General features: G+C 44.1%; 1 long non-coding RNA gene across 1 annotated transcript; it reads right to left on the bottom strand.

Moving 5' to 3' along the window:
- Positions 1-12625: 12625 nt before the first annotated feature.
- On the bottom strand, positions 12626-14508 carry LOC310680433. Its single transcript, XR_014512750.1, has 2 exons — positions 14176-14508; positions 12626-13191 (listed from the first exon to the last, which is right to left on the bottom strand). It is a non-coding gene; the product is annotated as an uncharacterized lncRNA (long non-coding RNA).
- Between the last annotated feature and the right edge of the window lie 1818 nt (positions 14509-16326).

Genomic DNA, 16326 nt, shown 5'->3' with positions numbered 1-16326 from the left:
CTTTTCGAACAACCTCCCTTGTGGAGTGTTCCCTCAGCCTCCTTTCCTCTCCCCTCTCCTTGGGAGTCCTCTGGGCAGCCACTACTGCCCCCCCTGGTCTCAGAGCTGCCCCCCCTGCCCCAAAGGGAGGTGCCTCTTCACACTGCCCCACAGGGGCCTGGGAAGCACCCCCAGGCCAGCCCCAGAGGCACCATTCACCTGGGGAGCTTGTACGTAGCCAGGGCTGCTGCAACAAACAGCCACACAAGCCTTTGGGAGGCAGAGACATGCGAGGGCATCAAAGGAGGAAGGGAAGGAAAGACAGACAGAGGCCAGTGTTGCCCACAGCACCCTTCACCATCATTCAAAGCACCCCAGAGTGCCACAGCACAATGGCTGAAAGCCACGGCTTTACCATATGGTCCCAGGACAGAAATGCATCACACAAAAATAATGAACGTCAACCACTACAATATTTCACAATAATAAAGTAAAACAGCATATTAAAGTAGGCAATAACACTTATCTGAGAGGGTCTTGTTAGCACTGACAATAGGGTTTGGGTAGTTACTGGATAAGATGCCCTCTTTGGACCTCCTTCTTCATGCTGCTATCTCCATTCCTAGTCACTTGCGTCCTTCCTCTGGGCCCAGTCTGCTCCACCATCCAGAAGGAAAGGCAGAGGTGCAAATGGACGTTGCTGTGCTCTCACAGTCACTACCTCTTTCTTTCAGAAGTGATCAGGCAGCAAATGAGAAGCAGAACAGGGAATTTCTAGGATTTGGCAGCAGGACCTCTCCTGGGAACTCCAACACCTGATGCCAGCAGTGTGTGTGTGTGTGTGTGTGTGTGTGTGTGTGTGTTAGAAATTGAAGTCTGAAGTAGTGTATTTTCTGTCAAAATTCTTCCAAAATTCCTCCATGCTGATGTGTTGTTTCTGCACACTCAGTCACAGACAGGGCTATGACTCCATACAAACATGATGCCTAGCATGAGGTGTAGAAATTACTCCCAGGGAATCTGAGGTGTTTGTGGATCTTCTCTTCTCTTCTCTTCTCTTCTCTTCTCTTCTCTTCTCTTCTCTTCTCTTCTCTTCTCTTCTCTTCTCTTTCTTTTGGCATGTTTCCACTCCTTATGGTTGCAAAGTTGTTTTCATGAACATGGTGTAATCTGCCTTGCCAGAATTGCTCACTGCTGAATATTCTTAGTGGTCAGTGACTGGATATGGTTTCTTTTCCCATTCCCATGACTAGCAGGAACATAATAAATTATGCACAAATTGCTGTGTGTTTTTAGTGAAAAGCTGTCTTTCATATTCTTTTGGAACAATGACAAGAGTCTGACCTGAAACAGATGTTACAGGGTGGATAGCTCCTGTTCTCTGCCCTAGTCAGTCAGCCATGACCCCTTGCTGAATACTCCATTCCCTTGCCCTTCCTACTCAGTTTTTCATTCACCCCTCCATTTATCTACAATGGTCAGGCAGCATTCTGTGGCCCTTGATTTCTCTCAGTCCTCAGTTTTCTGTTTTGGGAAGTCTGTCGACTTAGCTCCCCCTACAGAACAATGGTACTTCCGCAAACCTTGGGGTTCCCTCCAACTGGCTGACGCCGCCTTCTTTTTTATGTGTGGTTGATTCTATTTTGGCTGCTTAAGAATCAACATTCACCTATGAGCTTCAAAATAGAGGAAATGATTGACAAAAGAATCCTGCTTGCATGTTCTTAGCTCAGCTATTTCTGGTTCCCTTCTACGTCATTAAGCATACCAGGGAATAACACCAGTTCTTTTATTTTTCTTACGCTGGGCACATTTAAAGCTAGTAATGAGAAGTATATAATTGACACTGAGCTCATTCACACAACACACATTTCACATCAAAAGATTGTTTCCTTGGTGATGCCATTCTAAACAGGATAACCACAAGCAGAAGAATTGTAAATTCATAAGAACTGCATACCAAAATTCTTGGAAAAATTATCTGGCTTCCAAAAAATTACTATCCCCATTTCTTTTTTTAAGCAAATAGTCCTTGAACTGGCACAATTTCAACAAGTGACTTTCTATAGAAATACCATTGTAAGGATCATGGACTGCCTTATTGGCAGATACTATAGGCCAAGCATGTCCAAAATCCATTTTGGGGGCCTAATCCGGCCTGCCAGTCAGTTTAATCCGGTCCCTGTGGCAGTTTATTTCCTGGGGTAAAATCCTACAAAAACCTCCACAACTTAAATCCTAAAAAAAGGCCCTTCACTTCATCAAATCTGGCCCTCTTTGGAAAAAGTTTGGAAACTACTGCTGTAGGCAGTTACTGTGGTGCAATTTAAACAGTAAACTTGCTTGCTTTGTCAAGCTTCCCCTGACACTTAATTTCCATACTACGCCGCTCAGTATTTATGCTTTCATGTTTTGCTTAACACTTTATTGGATTTTCATTACATTTTGATGTTGTGTATTTGCTTGTGATTTTATGTTTCTAATTTCTGTGAACTGCTTAGAGATGTTGCTATATTAAGTGGCATGTAAATGATACAGATAAACAAAGAACTAGTTGCCTTATACCAAGCCAGTCCATTGGTCCATAGTTCAGTACTATCTACACCAGATAGGGTCCCCAGATATTGTTGGACTCCAACTCCCATCAGCCCCAACCAGCATGGCCACCGGGTCAGGGATGATGGTACATCAACACTATGGAACCCAAGTCTGGGGGAAACTGCTCCACAAAGACTTGCCACCACCTCTCCTAGGTTTCAGAGAGAAGAAGAAGAAGAAGAAGAAGAAGAAGAAGAAGAAGAAGAGTAGCAGTAGTAGTAGTTTGGATTTGATATCCCGCTTTATCACTACCCTAAGGAGTCTCAAAGCGGCTAACATTCTCCTTTCCCTTCCTCCCCCACAACAAACACTCTGTGAGGTGAGTGGGGCTGAGAGACTTCAGGGAAGTGTGACTGTGCTGGTCCCGGGGGGAAGTTACCGTGGGGGTCCAGGACCTGAGTCGAGGGTCGGTAGACAGTCCTCCACGGGCAAAGCGGGGTCCACAGCGAGGAGCCGGGCAAGGACAGGAACTCTGGGGGAACAGGACTGGCTGCTGGCCGAAACAGCTCTTCAACGATGTTGCTCCTGCAACCTGGGACCGGGCTGACTGGCCTTTATCTTCTCTGAGGCCAGGGGCGGTCCCGGCCCCCAGGTGACCTGCCTCTCCTGGCCTTAAGGCGAGCACTCCTCCTGGGAGAAACCAGTTCCCTCCGCCTCTCTGCCCTGAGCCTCTGCAGCTCAGGAGAGGCCGGTGGGTTACTGGACCCAGGGGGGGAGACGCACTTTCCCCTGACAGGGCTGGGAGAGGCACACCTGTAGGCAATGCGTCCTCAATCACCTCCGGAGCCAGAGTGGATTCACCTGGTCCCTGCTCCTGAGGATCCGGCACAGGTGCAGGCGCTTCGGAATCAAGGCCCTGCCCCAGCTCAGCTGGCCCTGGAGGTGGGGACTCCTGTGCAGGCTGGGATTCCTCCGGTTCAGCCTCTGAATCGGATTCCCAGGCCATCACAGTGACTAGCCCAAGGTCACCCAGCAGCTGCATGTGGAAGAGCGGAGACGCGAACCCAGTTCCCCAGATTACGAGACTACCGCTCTTAACTACTACACCACACTGGCTCTCAGAGAGGACTCTTTTCCATCAGTACTAGGAGATGCCAGGGACTGAGCCTGTTCTTGGGTATGGTGCTGTGCACCCACCCTTAAGAGAAAAGCAAAAGTCCGTGAGGTTGTATTATTTTGTCCTGTTTTAACAGATGTCGCATCTAGCTGCCTCCAACTCCCTCATTCTGTCAGCACAAGGATTTCCAATTGCGCAATGGAACTCCACCCTGTCTTTTCACATGTGTGCACCAAACCCTCCCCAAATCTAATCACGAGGGTTGGGGGGAAACCCAAAACCCATTTAGGGGCCACACAGGGAGAGGAAGGGCAGTAGAGGTTCCATTGCACAAGTGGAAATTCTTTGTGCAAATGGAAAGAGGGAGTTAGTACAACAATGGATTCCACCCATTGCTTTTATGTTGCATGCAGTATACACTGCTTGGATATATTTTTTATGAAGCTGTTTAGCAGTGCCCTTAAATAAATAAATAAAATGAGTAAAATGTTTTCATGTTTTCCGTCCTGTTCCCTACTTTTAAATAACTATTTCCTGGAAAGAGCTGAAGTCAAGTGTTGAATCCTTTGATGTGAAGTCATTAGCCCGGCTGGCCGGCATGTCCAAACGGATTGGGCGCTCCTGCTGGGAATGGATAAATATCCACTTCATGCAGATTTTAAGCACTTTTATTTTTTCACTATGTGTTGCCATCTCTGCTGCTCTCTTCCGGTGTTAGTATTCCAATCAAACTGCTTTACGAATATATAGTCATGTTTACCATAACTAATTATGTGTTTGGCAGCCCATTCAAGAAGGAAACACTATCTGGAGCAGGGATAAGGGAGAAATTCAGTTTGGTTTGCATTTTGAAGCAAACCTACCTAATTTGCACTCCGCAAACTGAAACGCCACAGCTATTCTCTGAATTTTGCACTTCTCCACAGTTCTTCAACCAAAACAGGGTGTATGTGCGCTGGAAAATGCACACATTGGTGAGAATTATATAACAAACCAATTATATTAGGGGAATCAGTTTGCAAAAATGTATATATTTGGAGAAACTGCATACAAAAATATGCTGGTGAATTTCCATGAGGAGTTTCCCCCCCACAAAAAATAAAAGAGCAAACTGATGAGGAAGTGTGGGTAACTGAATTTAAGACTGGGGAAAAATAGAAACTGAGAGAAATTAAACCTGACAGACTCATCCATCCCTAAACTGAAGTAAAAAATAATAATTAATCCATGTGGATTTGTTTGTCTTTCCAGTGAACACTTTCCACAAATTTTCCTCCATGGGGAATTCTGTTTCCCCAGGAATGATTTAGATAGCAGATGTTCCTACATGGGAGTTCAGATGCTTTTTGGATTTAACATCAATAATGGGAAATATTTAATGTAATAAACTTACATGCACATACTTTAGCTAATGAACGGAGCTTCACTGCTATGACAAGGCACTCTTGAAGTAAATCTACATGTTACGTGGCACGCTTAAGCAAAGCTGCTTGTTATGATACCTCCACAGGGTTACATCCTAAAGTTGGTCCTTGAAGATAAATTATTGTATGATGCCTGGAAACAAGGAGATAATACTGTTCAGGAAGTAGCCACAAACAACTTTTCCTCTCAAAACGTCACCCAATTTTCCCTTTAATCCCAAAGTATTCAGAAAGCTTGTACCGTAAATCCAAAACATGGATTCTAAACTGCAATAGCCTATGCTGAGTATTTAACAGGGACACAGTGTGTGACTGTGTGCAAATCATGTTTATGCACTGGTGGTTATCAAATTCTGTGTGCTGATAATTTCATTCCCATGCCTGGCCTTTTTCTATTTTTGGGAGCAGAGGTTGCCAGATCAGTTGGAGCAGACTCTCAAGCTTCCCAGCTAGCAAAGCACACAACCCTGCTTCCTCCTCTCTTCTTATCTCTCCCTTTTTTCAATCCTGGGGGTAACTGGAAGCTATGAGATGCAAAGCATGCTTGCCATACCTTTCTCACACACTGCTACAAATGGGAATGAGACCGTTTTTCAATGGCTGTTTTGCAGTGGGGAAAGGCCTGCGGCAAAGCCCATGCTTGCATGCGGAAAGGCCAGGTTCAAACAATAGCATCTCATCCTTTTAAAAGGAGCAGGTAGCAGGTGAGGTGAAAGACCCCCATCTGTCAGCCTGAGACCCTTCAGAAAAAGTCTGACCCACTTAATGAAGCATCACTGGACAACTCTGAGATGTATGCAATGAAACACTACTGTTCACGAAAACTGTCCTTGGTGTAAATTGAAGTCTTTGGTGCTCTAACTCATTTAGTTAGAAGTTCTCCATCCGTGCCACTCTCCCTGTTTGTCTATACTAGTCCTCCATTTCCCCATTATCTTCCAGTATTTGGCAATGGTTATTCTGGCTACTAGGGACGCGGGTGGCGCTGTGGGTTAAACCACAGAGCCTAGGACTTGCCAATCAGAAGGTCGGCAGTTTGAATCCCCGCCACGGGGTGAGCTCCCGTTGCTCAGGCCCAGCTCCTGCCAACCTAGCAGTTCGAAAGCATGTCAAAGTGAAAGTAGATAAATAGGTACCATTCTGGCGGGAAGGTAAACGGCGTTTCTGTGTGCTGCTCTGGTTCGCCAGAAGCGGCTTAGTCATGCTGGCCACATGACCCGGAAGCTGTCTGTGGACAAACACCGGCTCCCTTGGCCAATAAAGCGAGATGAGCGCCGCAACCCCAGAGTCGGTCACGACTGGACCTAATGGTCAGGGGTCCCTTTACCTTTTCCTATTCTGGCTTACCACAGGAGAAGATGAGGAGATCCTTGTGCCAATCATCATACCAGGTTCCATACTTCACCACCACTGCTGTCATTACCTTTTGAACACAGAGATAGCTCAGTTGGTAGAGCATTCTACCATTTTGTGATTCTGTGAAGTTTCATGAAGTTTAGTTACCAAGCACTGAGATGGCGGCACCCTCCTGCAAATGTCCTAGGGCTTACTCATTTTTGCACATGCTCACTCAACTCTGAGCAGCCTGCTGCTATAAGTATGGGACTATGTGAGGAAGAGGAAATATTTTGTCTTTATACAGTTATGGCCTCTTTTGTGTAACCTCTGGGATTCAGGGGCCTAAATTACACTGCAGTTCTGCTTTGAAATCACAAAGGAAAGCACTGTGGGAGTGTAGAGTTTCTGTCAGCAGTACCAATAACTCTTTGAAATCCCTTTCACCTTGACTTTTCTTTTTCTCTTTTTTTCCAGGACCCAGAATAACTCAGACAGATGCTAAATTTATCCACCACCTCCTCTTTTCTCTAGGATCGTTAGATTAATTTTCCAACCCAGGGCCTATCTACATACCAATTTGTGTACTGGATCAGTGAGACAAACAGCTGAGATAAATGATACACAGCAAGCAAGCGCTGGCTTGTGGGGGATACTCAATCCCTCTGTATGTTGGTGTCCCGGTTGGGAATGCATTCATGAGGCAGCAGGTGAAGTTCCTATCTGTGGAGGATAGCCTTGCAAAGCAGCAGCCCTTCAGTTAGCAGAAAGCAATCCTTTAAAACTCAGCGAGGTACAAAACAGACCCCAAATAGAGGCACTTTGCTGCCACAACTTTGTAGGATGCTGACAGTAAATTGTGGCGACCAACTGAGAGCAGGGGATCAAACAGACTCCTCTTCCACTTGTGAAATGTCCACATTTTTGTGAAATGTAGTTGAGTATTTAGTACTTCTATCATACGTTTATTAGCAGAGATGCATCCCAGACATCCATGAGAGATTCACCACGCGGTTGAGTTGATGGGTAAATTTATTTACGTATACATAAACTTCAACGACAATGGCACCAATAATAATAATAATAATAATAATGATAATAATACTGAAAACAGCCCAAAACAACAAAAGCAGAGAGTTCAAAATGCAGATTAGAAGACTGTAAAATCCCACACACCTGGCTCAAAATTAGGTTTTGCAAACTCACCTATTACCTTATGAAACAAAGCAAAAAAAATAGATTTGTTCATGCTAGGTCGAATTGGGACTCTTCATGCTCCCACTGACATTGGGAGCATAACAGGATCCAAACACCTTCCCAAACCTCTCATGAGCCCCAGAGAGTTCCTATAGCCTGCCCTTCTCTGTTTTTCCTGGTCTGGTGGTGATAGAAGCACAGACTCCGCAGAGACCTCCTGGTCTCCCTCATTTATTTTTACGCTTACGTTGGGGCGTAAATAAATAAATAGTCTGACATTTATCCGAAGAACTGGAGTGCCCTTTGAAAACTACATTTCCCAATGTTGCTAGCACCTGGGACACAACTGTGTGGCTGTGATCAAGGAACCGGGGATGAAGGCCTCTCTTGGGGCTCCAGTGGCTCCTGTTATGAGGTCAATTAAGCTGAGAGTCAGGGCTCTTCTCCAACTTGTATTTGAATGAGAGCCAGAGAGGAACTTGCGGGTGCATCATAACTCTGTACACATTGGAAGGCAAGCTTTACAAGGCAGGCATGCGGCATCTCTAATGGGAACAGATACTTATTTATTCTCTAGTCACAATCTCTGCATCTCTGATGTAAAGAATCACATCTTCATAGATGATTTGTAGCCATTTATTAATAGATTTAACTGCAGCAGTTTGGATGTGTTTCAGACATGATTTTCAACATGCAAAGACACACATCTTGACTATGAATTCTTTGGACAGCTGGATCAGATGTGTAGCACAGTGGTAGAGCACACACATTGTACCTCCGTTTAAAAGGATAAGGTTTCAGGTGATGCGAGAGGCGTCTGTCCAAAACCCTGCCAGTCAGAGTAGACATTACTAAACTAGATGGAGAAATAGTCTGACCTGGTATAAGGCTGCATTTTCATGGCAGTTTATTCCATCTAACTGTTCATTTCTGTATTCTATTTGAGCTTTCACATTACATAAACGAGACTTCCTGGAACATTGTGCAAGACTGCATTCTCACAGCCGTTTATCCTGCTTTCTCAACAATTTCCTGATAATCTCCACATTGTATTCGAGCTTTCACATGACACAGTAAAGTAGAATAAACATGTCATGTGAATGCCATTTTGCACTATATTCTGGTATATTTCTGGAAGTGGCTTTTACGGTTGCACTCTCAGTTTACAGTGGTACCTCGGGTTACATACGCTTCAGGTTACAGACACTTCAGTTACACACTCCGCTAACCCAGAAATAGTGCTTCAGGTTAAGAACTTTGCTTCAGGATAAGAACAGAAATCGTGCTCCGGCGGTGTGGTAGCAGCAGGAGGCCCCATTAGCTAAAGTGGTGCTTCAGGTTAAGAACAGTTTCAGGTTAAGTACGGATCTCTGGAAAGAATTAAGTACTTAACCCGAGGTACCACTGTATTTCATTTTCTAGACATTTCCTTAACTGTTAATTTCTGCATTATATATTTGAACTTTCACATGACAGAAAAGCCAGTTCTGGAAATACAGTGGAATATAATGCAAATTTAGTGCTCATTTGCATGTTACTTGCTTCTGGGGGCGGGGGGGGGGCGGGGATGCAAATAGCTTGGAAGTAAGAGCTAAACTTGTGTTAAATTTTACTATATTTCTGCAAGTAGCTTTTACGTTGTGTGGAATATGATAGAATGTGGAATATAATGTGGAAAGGAACATTATTCCTAGGGGAATGTCAGGAAAATGGAATAAACTGACATGTGAATGCAACTCAAGTCAGCCTCATATGTTCCCCTTAGAAGAAAGGCTGAGGAATGCTTGGCCAGTACCCTCTGAGGCCAGCTTGACCCACAGCTTGCCCTAATTTAGTCAGCATTTCACTCCATGTTAACTGGTAAACTATTTATAGGCCACATTTTAGAAAATGTATCTGTGACCTTCGCAAGTACAGCCAGCTGGGATGAATAACCACCTAGGGTGAGTGCTCAAACAGGTAGAAACAGAAATAGGCCTTTTATTGCAAAAGGCCAGATTATGAATTTTAAAGCATAGGCCTACATCAATGCACACACTTCCCACTGGAATCTATTTAGTACAGGGAGAGGGTCCTTCAGATGGATGTTTGGACATGTGAAAGCTCCTCTTCCCCTCTCTGAGATCTGAATTCCCACCATATCATCTTTTTGCCTTTCACTCCCATGAATTCCTCAAAGCATACAGCCGTTCAAGACCTTTTGCTGCCTGAGGCAAAGGGCAAGATGGCACCCTATCTCCAGGCAGGATAAGACTGCTGACTGAATCTATTATAGCACACTACAGGGGGGAGGACAGGCTGTGCAGCGTTCACAGCTGTCTTTCATCAGAGGAAAATGGCCAATGGACTTAGAAGAAACTTACAGAGGGCTGCTGCTGCCTGAGGGCAATCACCTCAGTTTGCCTAATGATAGGGCTGGCCCTGAAGCATTTTGTCACGTTGAGAGCACACAGACCCCTAAGAGGCAGACATGGGGTTTTTCTCCCACCTGAGGTTCCCGTTGTTTCTGTGGCAGGGCTCTTGTGCTTTTAACAACTGAACAGCAAGCAGAAATTCAGCTGATGAAACTCTCTCCACTATAAAAGTGCTGATTCCTCATCCCTAGGTATCATTTTTGGTCCGATGTGGTCAGACTGAAGATCACTGACCACAAGGATAGAAGCAGGAGTCCAGCAGATTGAGAAACAGCTGGAGATTAATACAGCTAGATGTTATCCTGGAATGCATACATTGAATAATTGCCATATGCATAATTGGCGGAGAATGGGACGCCCTTCTTATTTCCTTATATTTCTTTTTTATATGAACTTTAACTGAGAGGGTTCATTCTTCTGTGTGTTGAAGATATGCAGTAATTGTGATAGAGGACCTTGTATCCTCTTTCTCTTCTATTCACCGTTCCGTATCTTTTCCCTTTTCCATTTTTCTTTCCTTTTACAACTGATTACAGGTGTAACCAGAGTCCAGCTCATGTCAGCTGCAGCCAGTGATCAGGGATGATGGAAACTGTAAGCCAAAAACATCTAGAAGGCCACAGAGAAGAGAAAGAATATGCTATCTACCTTTTAGGTTTGATAATTAGCAAGACAAAACTGAGGGTTTTGCTTTTAAATTATACAGGTTTTGGTATTTTTCTGAGAGTCTGGGAATGTCTGTGGTATGACTGGTAACCCTCCCAAGCTCATTTTCATCAGATTGTGTTAATCATCCCCACCCCTCCCTGCCACAGACATCTCATTTCAAATGGAGGAAACCTTTAGGCTGCAATCCTCTACCAACTTACCTTAAAGTAAGCCCCGTTGCACTGTTAGTGCCTTCTGTTAGTGCCGTGTACCCTGAGAAAATGCATGCACACAAATCTTTGAAATTTGGTGGGTGCCGACATTTGTATGTGAACGCTGACAATCCCAGGTGCATTTTGTGACTATCCAAAGAGGGAGATGTTGCCCCTTTTTTCAGATGTACAGTGGTACCTCGGGTTAAGAACTTAATTCATTCTGGAGGTCTGTTCTTAACCTGAAACTGTTCTTAACCTGAAGCACCACTTTAGCTAATGGGGCCTCCTGCTGCCGCCGCGCCGCCGCTGCACCATTTCTGTTCTCATCCTGAAGCAAAGTTCTTAACTCAAGGTAATTATTTCTGGGTTAGCGGAGTCTGTAACCTGAAGCGTATGTAACCTGAGGTACCACTGTACATGAGTGGATGCTGACCATCGTTTTTAGTAGATTGCTGTCGATATTCACTGGTGCGTCAATAGAGTTTTTGAGACATTCACAAAACTTACCTGGGATTCTCAACATTCCCATGTCAATGTTGATATTCTTCATATTTCAGATATTCACAGATGGTATGTGTGAGACGCATAACACGCAAGGCAAGATCTACACCAAGGCTAGGAATCTTGGGGGATTAGGAGAGGACTTTAGTGTCCCCTAGCTCTCTTCAGCATACACACCAAGACATTTATAGCTATCCTGGTGTCCAATATTACGGCTGTGATTTACAGTCTCTCTCCTCCTCCCTTCTCCCCCCGCACCATAGGATTACACAAGCATGTGTGTCTAGCCAGCAGTTGACCCAAGGACATCAACAAACTAAAATAGATGACTCCTTCTTCCTGTTTGGTGCTGCTTGACAGCACCAAGAAAAGAGCTCCAAGTTGAGAATGGCTTTATATAAAGGACATGCCATTTAAAGTCAGAAGTTTCAGCAGCTACATTGGATCCACAAGATGACAGAGACAAGAGGCGAGTGAGAAAACACCTTTTTATTTGAGCAACAAATGGCCCAAAAAAGATAAAAGCAAGCTGCAAAAGCAGTGTGACTGATCTTAAATGCAGTAAGTCCCGCTGAAGTCAGTGCATGACTTTTTCCTAAATACTATATAAACATTTAACATCAGGCTACTGGTGGGGAATAGGTCACACTAGAAGCTTGATGTTTGCCCAGCTAAGCTGAGGGTTTTGCGCAACAAAGAGTTGTGAGATTTTATTGTGGGATTTTATTGTAGCTGGTTTACAAAACAGTCTGACATATGGGCAAAGGCAATTAAATTGCACACAGCTCAAAGGCACGCAACGCAGCCAAATATTTCAGCTTGATACAGTGGAATTTTTTTCCAACTAGGAAAATTTCCAGACGGGAAATATACAGAAGCTCAAATGATTCATTTTAGGGGATTGTGCCATGCCCGGTGCCCTGAGGCTTCTGAAGGTAGAGCGCAGATAATGGAGCAGCAGAAGATTAGAAGAATTGGAGGTAACTAAACAGATGTCAATTCAGGTCAAATTCAACGCTGGCACCTAGCGGCTAACAGATTCGGCAATGACCCAGCTGAGAACAAGCCCTAACGAATGATTAGATTTACAGTAAATACACTTGCATGTTTACATTGCTTTGACATTCTTTTGAATGTAAAGTGATTCAGACATTTTCTAAATAAATAGATAAATAAGTATTTGTGCCTTTTGAGGATGTATAAATGTACAATTTATCTCACGCATGGCAATAAATAAATCTGCCACTCAATACAATCTTTAGAAAGGTCATCTTTAATATTTTATTTTTCATTAATTTGGGAATATGAAACAGAGAATCTTTTCTATTACAGTAATGAGTAACGGATCATTCAGTGCCAACATGGCTTCCAAAACAATTTCAATCTCCTCAGGTAGAGTTACCCATCATTAACTGAGTACTGCCAGCGTTAGCTTCCTGCAGCTCTTCCTACAGAAGGGTAGCAATGGTAGAAATGAAGAATATCTCTTAGCTATGGGTCAGCAAGAAGGAAATTCGACCTTTAAATTTTCCATTTCATCCAGCACAGGGAGGAAAGTGTGTGTCATACAGAAACATTGCTCTGATCTGTCTGGATGTAATAGCATACCTTCCAAGATGACCCGGCCCAAATCTGGGACACCATCTTCCAAGTCCCCATTCCCTTGTGGGTCACATGACCCACACAAGGTTGCAGCCCCCAAAACACTTTTTTGGGAGGGGGAACAGCGCCCCAAAATGCACATTTTGGGGCACTGTGCAAGATCACAGTATGCATGCACATTCAACTGTATAATGGCGTCCATGTCACCCAGGAGATCTCAGCTGCAGAGATAAGAAAAGAGTCATTTCATTGTCTGAAGAGGTCACTTCTTGGCTCACATGGAAAAGCCGTTGTCAATGCAGCCCACTGACGGAAGCGCACAGCTGTATTGAGGCAGTACCGGGTGTTGAAATTTTCTGCCCCCTGACAATTTTGCAGCCGGGTCAACTGCCCCTATGTGCTCTCCCCGTGCCACTGATGTATGGTAATACCTGTTCCGACCTGAGACACCATCACATCAATCACACCCATCGTCACATTCCCCTCCCCATTTAAAACTGGGGCACTTCATGCAAAACAGGATCCCTTTGCTATACCTTTGATGACCACCAAAGAATAGACAGCAAAAAACAAACAAACCCTTACTACAGCAGAAGGCTTTAAAATCGATTCATCTGACTGATGGACCGATTTATAGTTTGATTACAGATTAAAACTAAAGCTCTGATTAATCAGACTCAGCCATCTGGGCTCTTCTGAGTGTCACAACGAGGACACTACACAGATAACGAGGGAGAAAAGTCTATCCCACAAGCACGGGAAACAGACAGGAGATGCTTAACAAAAGTATCCCCTCCCATCTGTTTCCACAACCAGAACACCCTTGTTCTCTATCAGCTCCCTGCATCAAATACATTCTTGTCCGCTCAGGTTCTCTGCGGAACTTTCTGCTCCATATTGTGGGGAACAGAGGAATGAGCCTGCTAGGGTTAGTGGCTATTGCAATTCCACATCTGCCAGTACTGAAAGGAAAGGAATACATTGAAATATTTATTAAAACATTTATCCTTTGCATGTTTCTAAATTGACTCTAAGTAGATTTAGGTAGCAAATCCAAAGCATTAATAGTTATGTATTTATTTCATTTATATCTTAACCTGCCTTCAAGATGTTCACAGAACCATACACGGTTCCTCTCCTGAACCACGCCGCCACTTTAATCTCACTGCAAGCCCATTGAGGTATGTTAGGATGAACAAGAGTACCTGGTCAAAGGTCACCCAGTGAGCTTCACTGCTCTATTCAAACTCTGGTTTTCCCAGTCCTAGTCTAATAGAACTAGTCTCTGAACATGCTGCTTGTCTCACAGATAATGTGGCACAAACATCTCTTAATGGGCTGAAAGCCATCGATCATCTTCTACCAGCTTGGAGAAGGAGACTGTTTGTCTTCAACGGCTGATCACACCCATCAGCTCCACCCCACCTTCTTAATGGCTTAATGGAGTATGTTACCTAACACTGAGACTGGGATTTGTTTTAATAAACAGTCAGATCACTAGTGGAGCAAAACATTCAAGGCAGTGTACTGATGCAACAAATTCCACTCTGCAATTGCAAAATGGAAAGCCTTGGAGAGATAGTCGAAGAAGAGCTGGGGGAAATTGAAGACAGAGAGCAACCAGCAGTGGACAACATGATGGGGCTCTGGGGCTCACCTGACCTCAAACCAACTGAGTCACTGCAGCACACCTGGATAGAAAAGGTGAGAGTGCAGCAACAGCAGAGAGACTGGAACAGTGCAAATGCACCAGCAGGAATAATAGAATTGCAGAATCCTCCATTGCAGGAATCTCAACTAAAGCAGCAATGACAGGTGTCCATCCAACCTCTGTTTAAAAACCTGCAAGGAAGGAAAGTCCACCACCTTCTGAGGGAGTCTATTCCACGTGCCCCTCCATCTTTCCACCCCGGTATGCTGCAATGGCAGAGGCAGCCAGAGGTCAGGCAAGCAGTGCGGCCCCACCATGCTGTCTGCTGCTGGGAGCAAGGCACTGAGTATATGCACAGCCGTGTCAAACGTCTTCTCACTCCTATTTTGTACTCCAGCATAGGAGGATATGACCCAAATGCATTGTGCTAAGCTCACAGTCCAAATAGACTAGGGAAGGATGACTAAGTAAGTACAGGATGCCAACTGTGCTGTGCAAATACTGTAGCAGCAGCGGTGGACATGCTTTGCAGTGGTCCTTCGTGGAGGGGGCCTCCCCATTTAGTTTGATTATACACCAAGTATCCAATGACATGCATTCTGACTGGAGGCGAAACATGATTATGAGAAGAAGAAATTTAATTAAAGATGAAGTACATATCTTCAGAATGGATATACATTACAGATGCATCTTTATTTGTGGTATTAACTGACATGACAAAGTTTTATTAGAATAATTTATTATTATTATTATTAAAGATAAATAACTTCAAACCTTCTCTAACAAAATCCACAGCTTTTCAGCTTGAGTGCCCTTGTACCTTCCTCCTTCCCTTTGAGATGAGGAAAGTCATCAATGATTCTTGGAATACCCACCGGATGGTCTTGTTTATCAAAAGAACAGATAGTCCTCAAAGTCTGTCTTGAATTTTAGTATTCATAAGTAGGAGATTAGAAGGACCTTTGCATGAGCACTCTGCTCTTGAAGATAAACAACTATGGGAGTCAGAAAGAGAGCAGAATAAACAGTCAGCGGAACAGGAAAATCTCCTACTCTGGGCTTCCTTGATAGTGGCAGACTTGGGACATTTTTGTGAGAGAGACTTTTAAAACAAAGCTAAAATGGCCGTACGTTGTAATTTAATAAGCTTTCTGGGCCGGTGGTTCCCCTACAACCTGTGAGTCTTCATTTACCACACATCTTACATGGCCATCACTGTGCAACCACCATTAGAAGCGATATGAAAAGGGGAAAACCTTCTAGGCAATTACAGTGCTTGGAGACAGTCAGGCTGTGCATTGATGGCAGTGACCAGAGGAGGAATGACCACTGGGAGGAATGCAGAGGGAAGAAATGCCACGGTGCAAATGCAGCAGCACAACCAGGTGCCTTCATCTGCCCCAACTGCAACAAAACATGTCTTTCCTGCGTTGATCTCAATAATAATAATAATAATAATAATAATAAATTTTATTTATACCCCGCCCTCCCCAGCCACGACCAGGCTCAAGGCGGCTAAACCAAATATAAAACAAGTTGATTGAAATACAACTTAAAAACAGGATTGAAATACAACATTAAAATGCAGCCTCATTTCAGCAGAAACTCAAAAACATTTAGGGGGATGAAAACATCAAGTCTTCACCAAGGCTAATTATCCAGACTGGTCCTACATGGGCCAGAAAAAAGCCAGTGAAGTCCCCAA

The sequence above is a fragment of the Podarcis tiliguerta genome, assembly GCF_965153285.1.
Source record: "Podarcis tiliguerta genome assembly, chromosome: 6".
NCBI classification, from domain to species: Eukaryota; Metazoa; Chordata; class Lepidosauria; order Squamata; family Lacertidae; genus Podarcis; species Podarcis tiliguerta.
The sequence above is the reverse complement of the archived record's forward strand: the minus strand, read 5'-3'. Positions and strand labels throughout refer to the sequence as shown.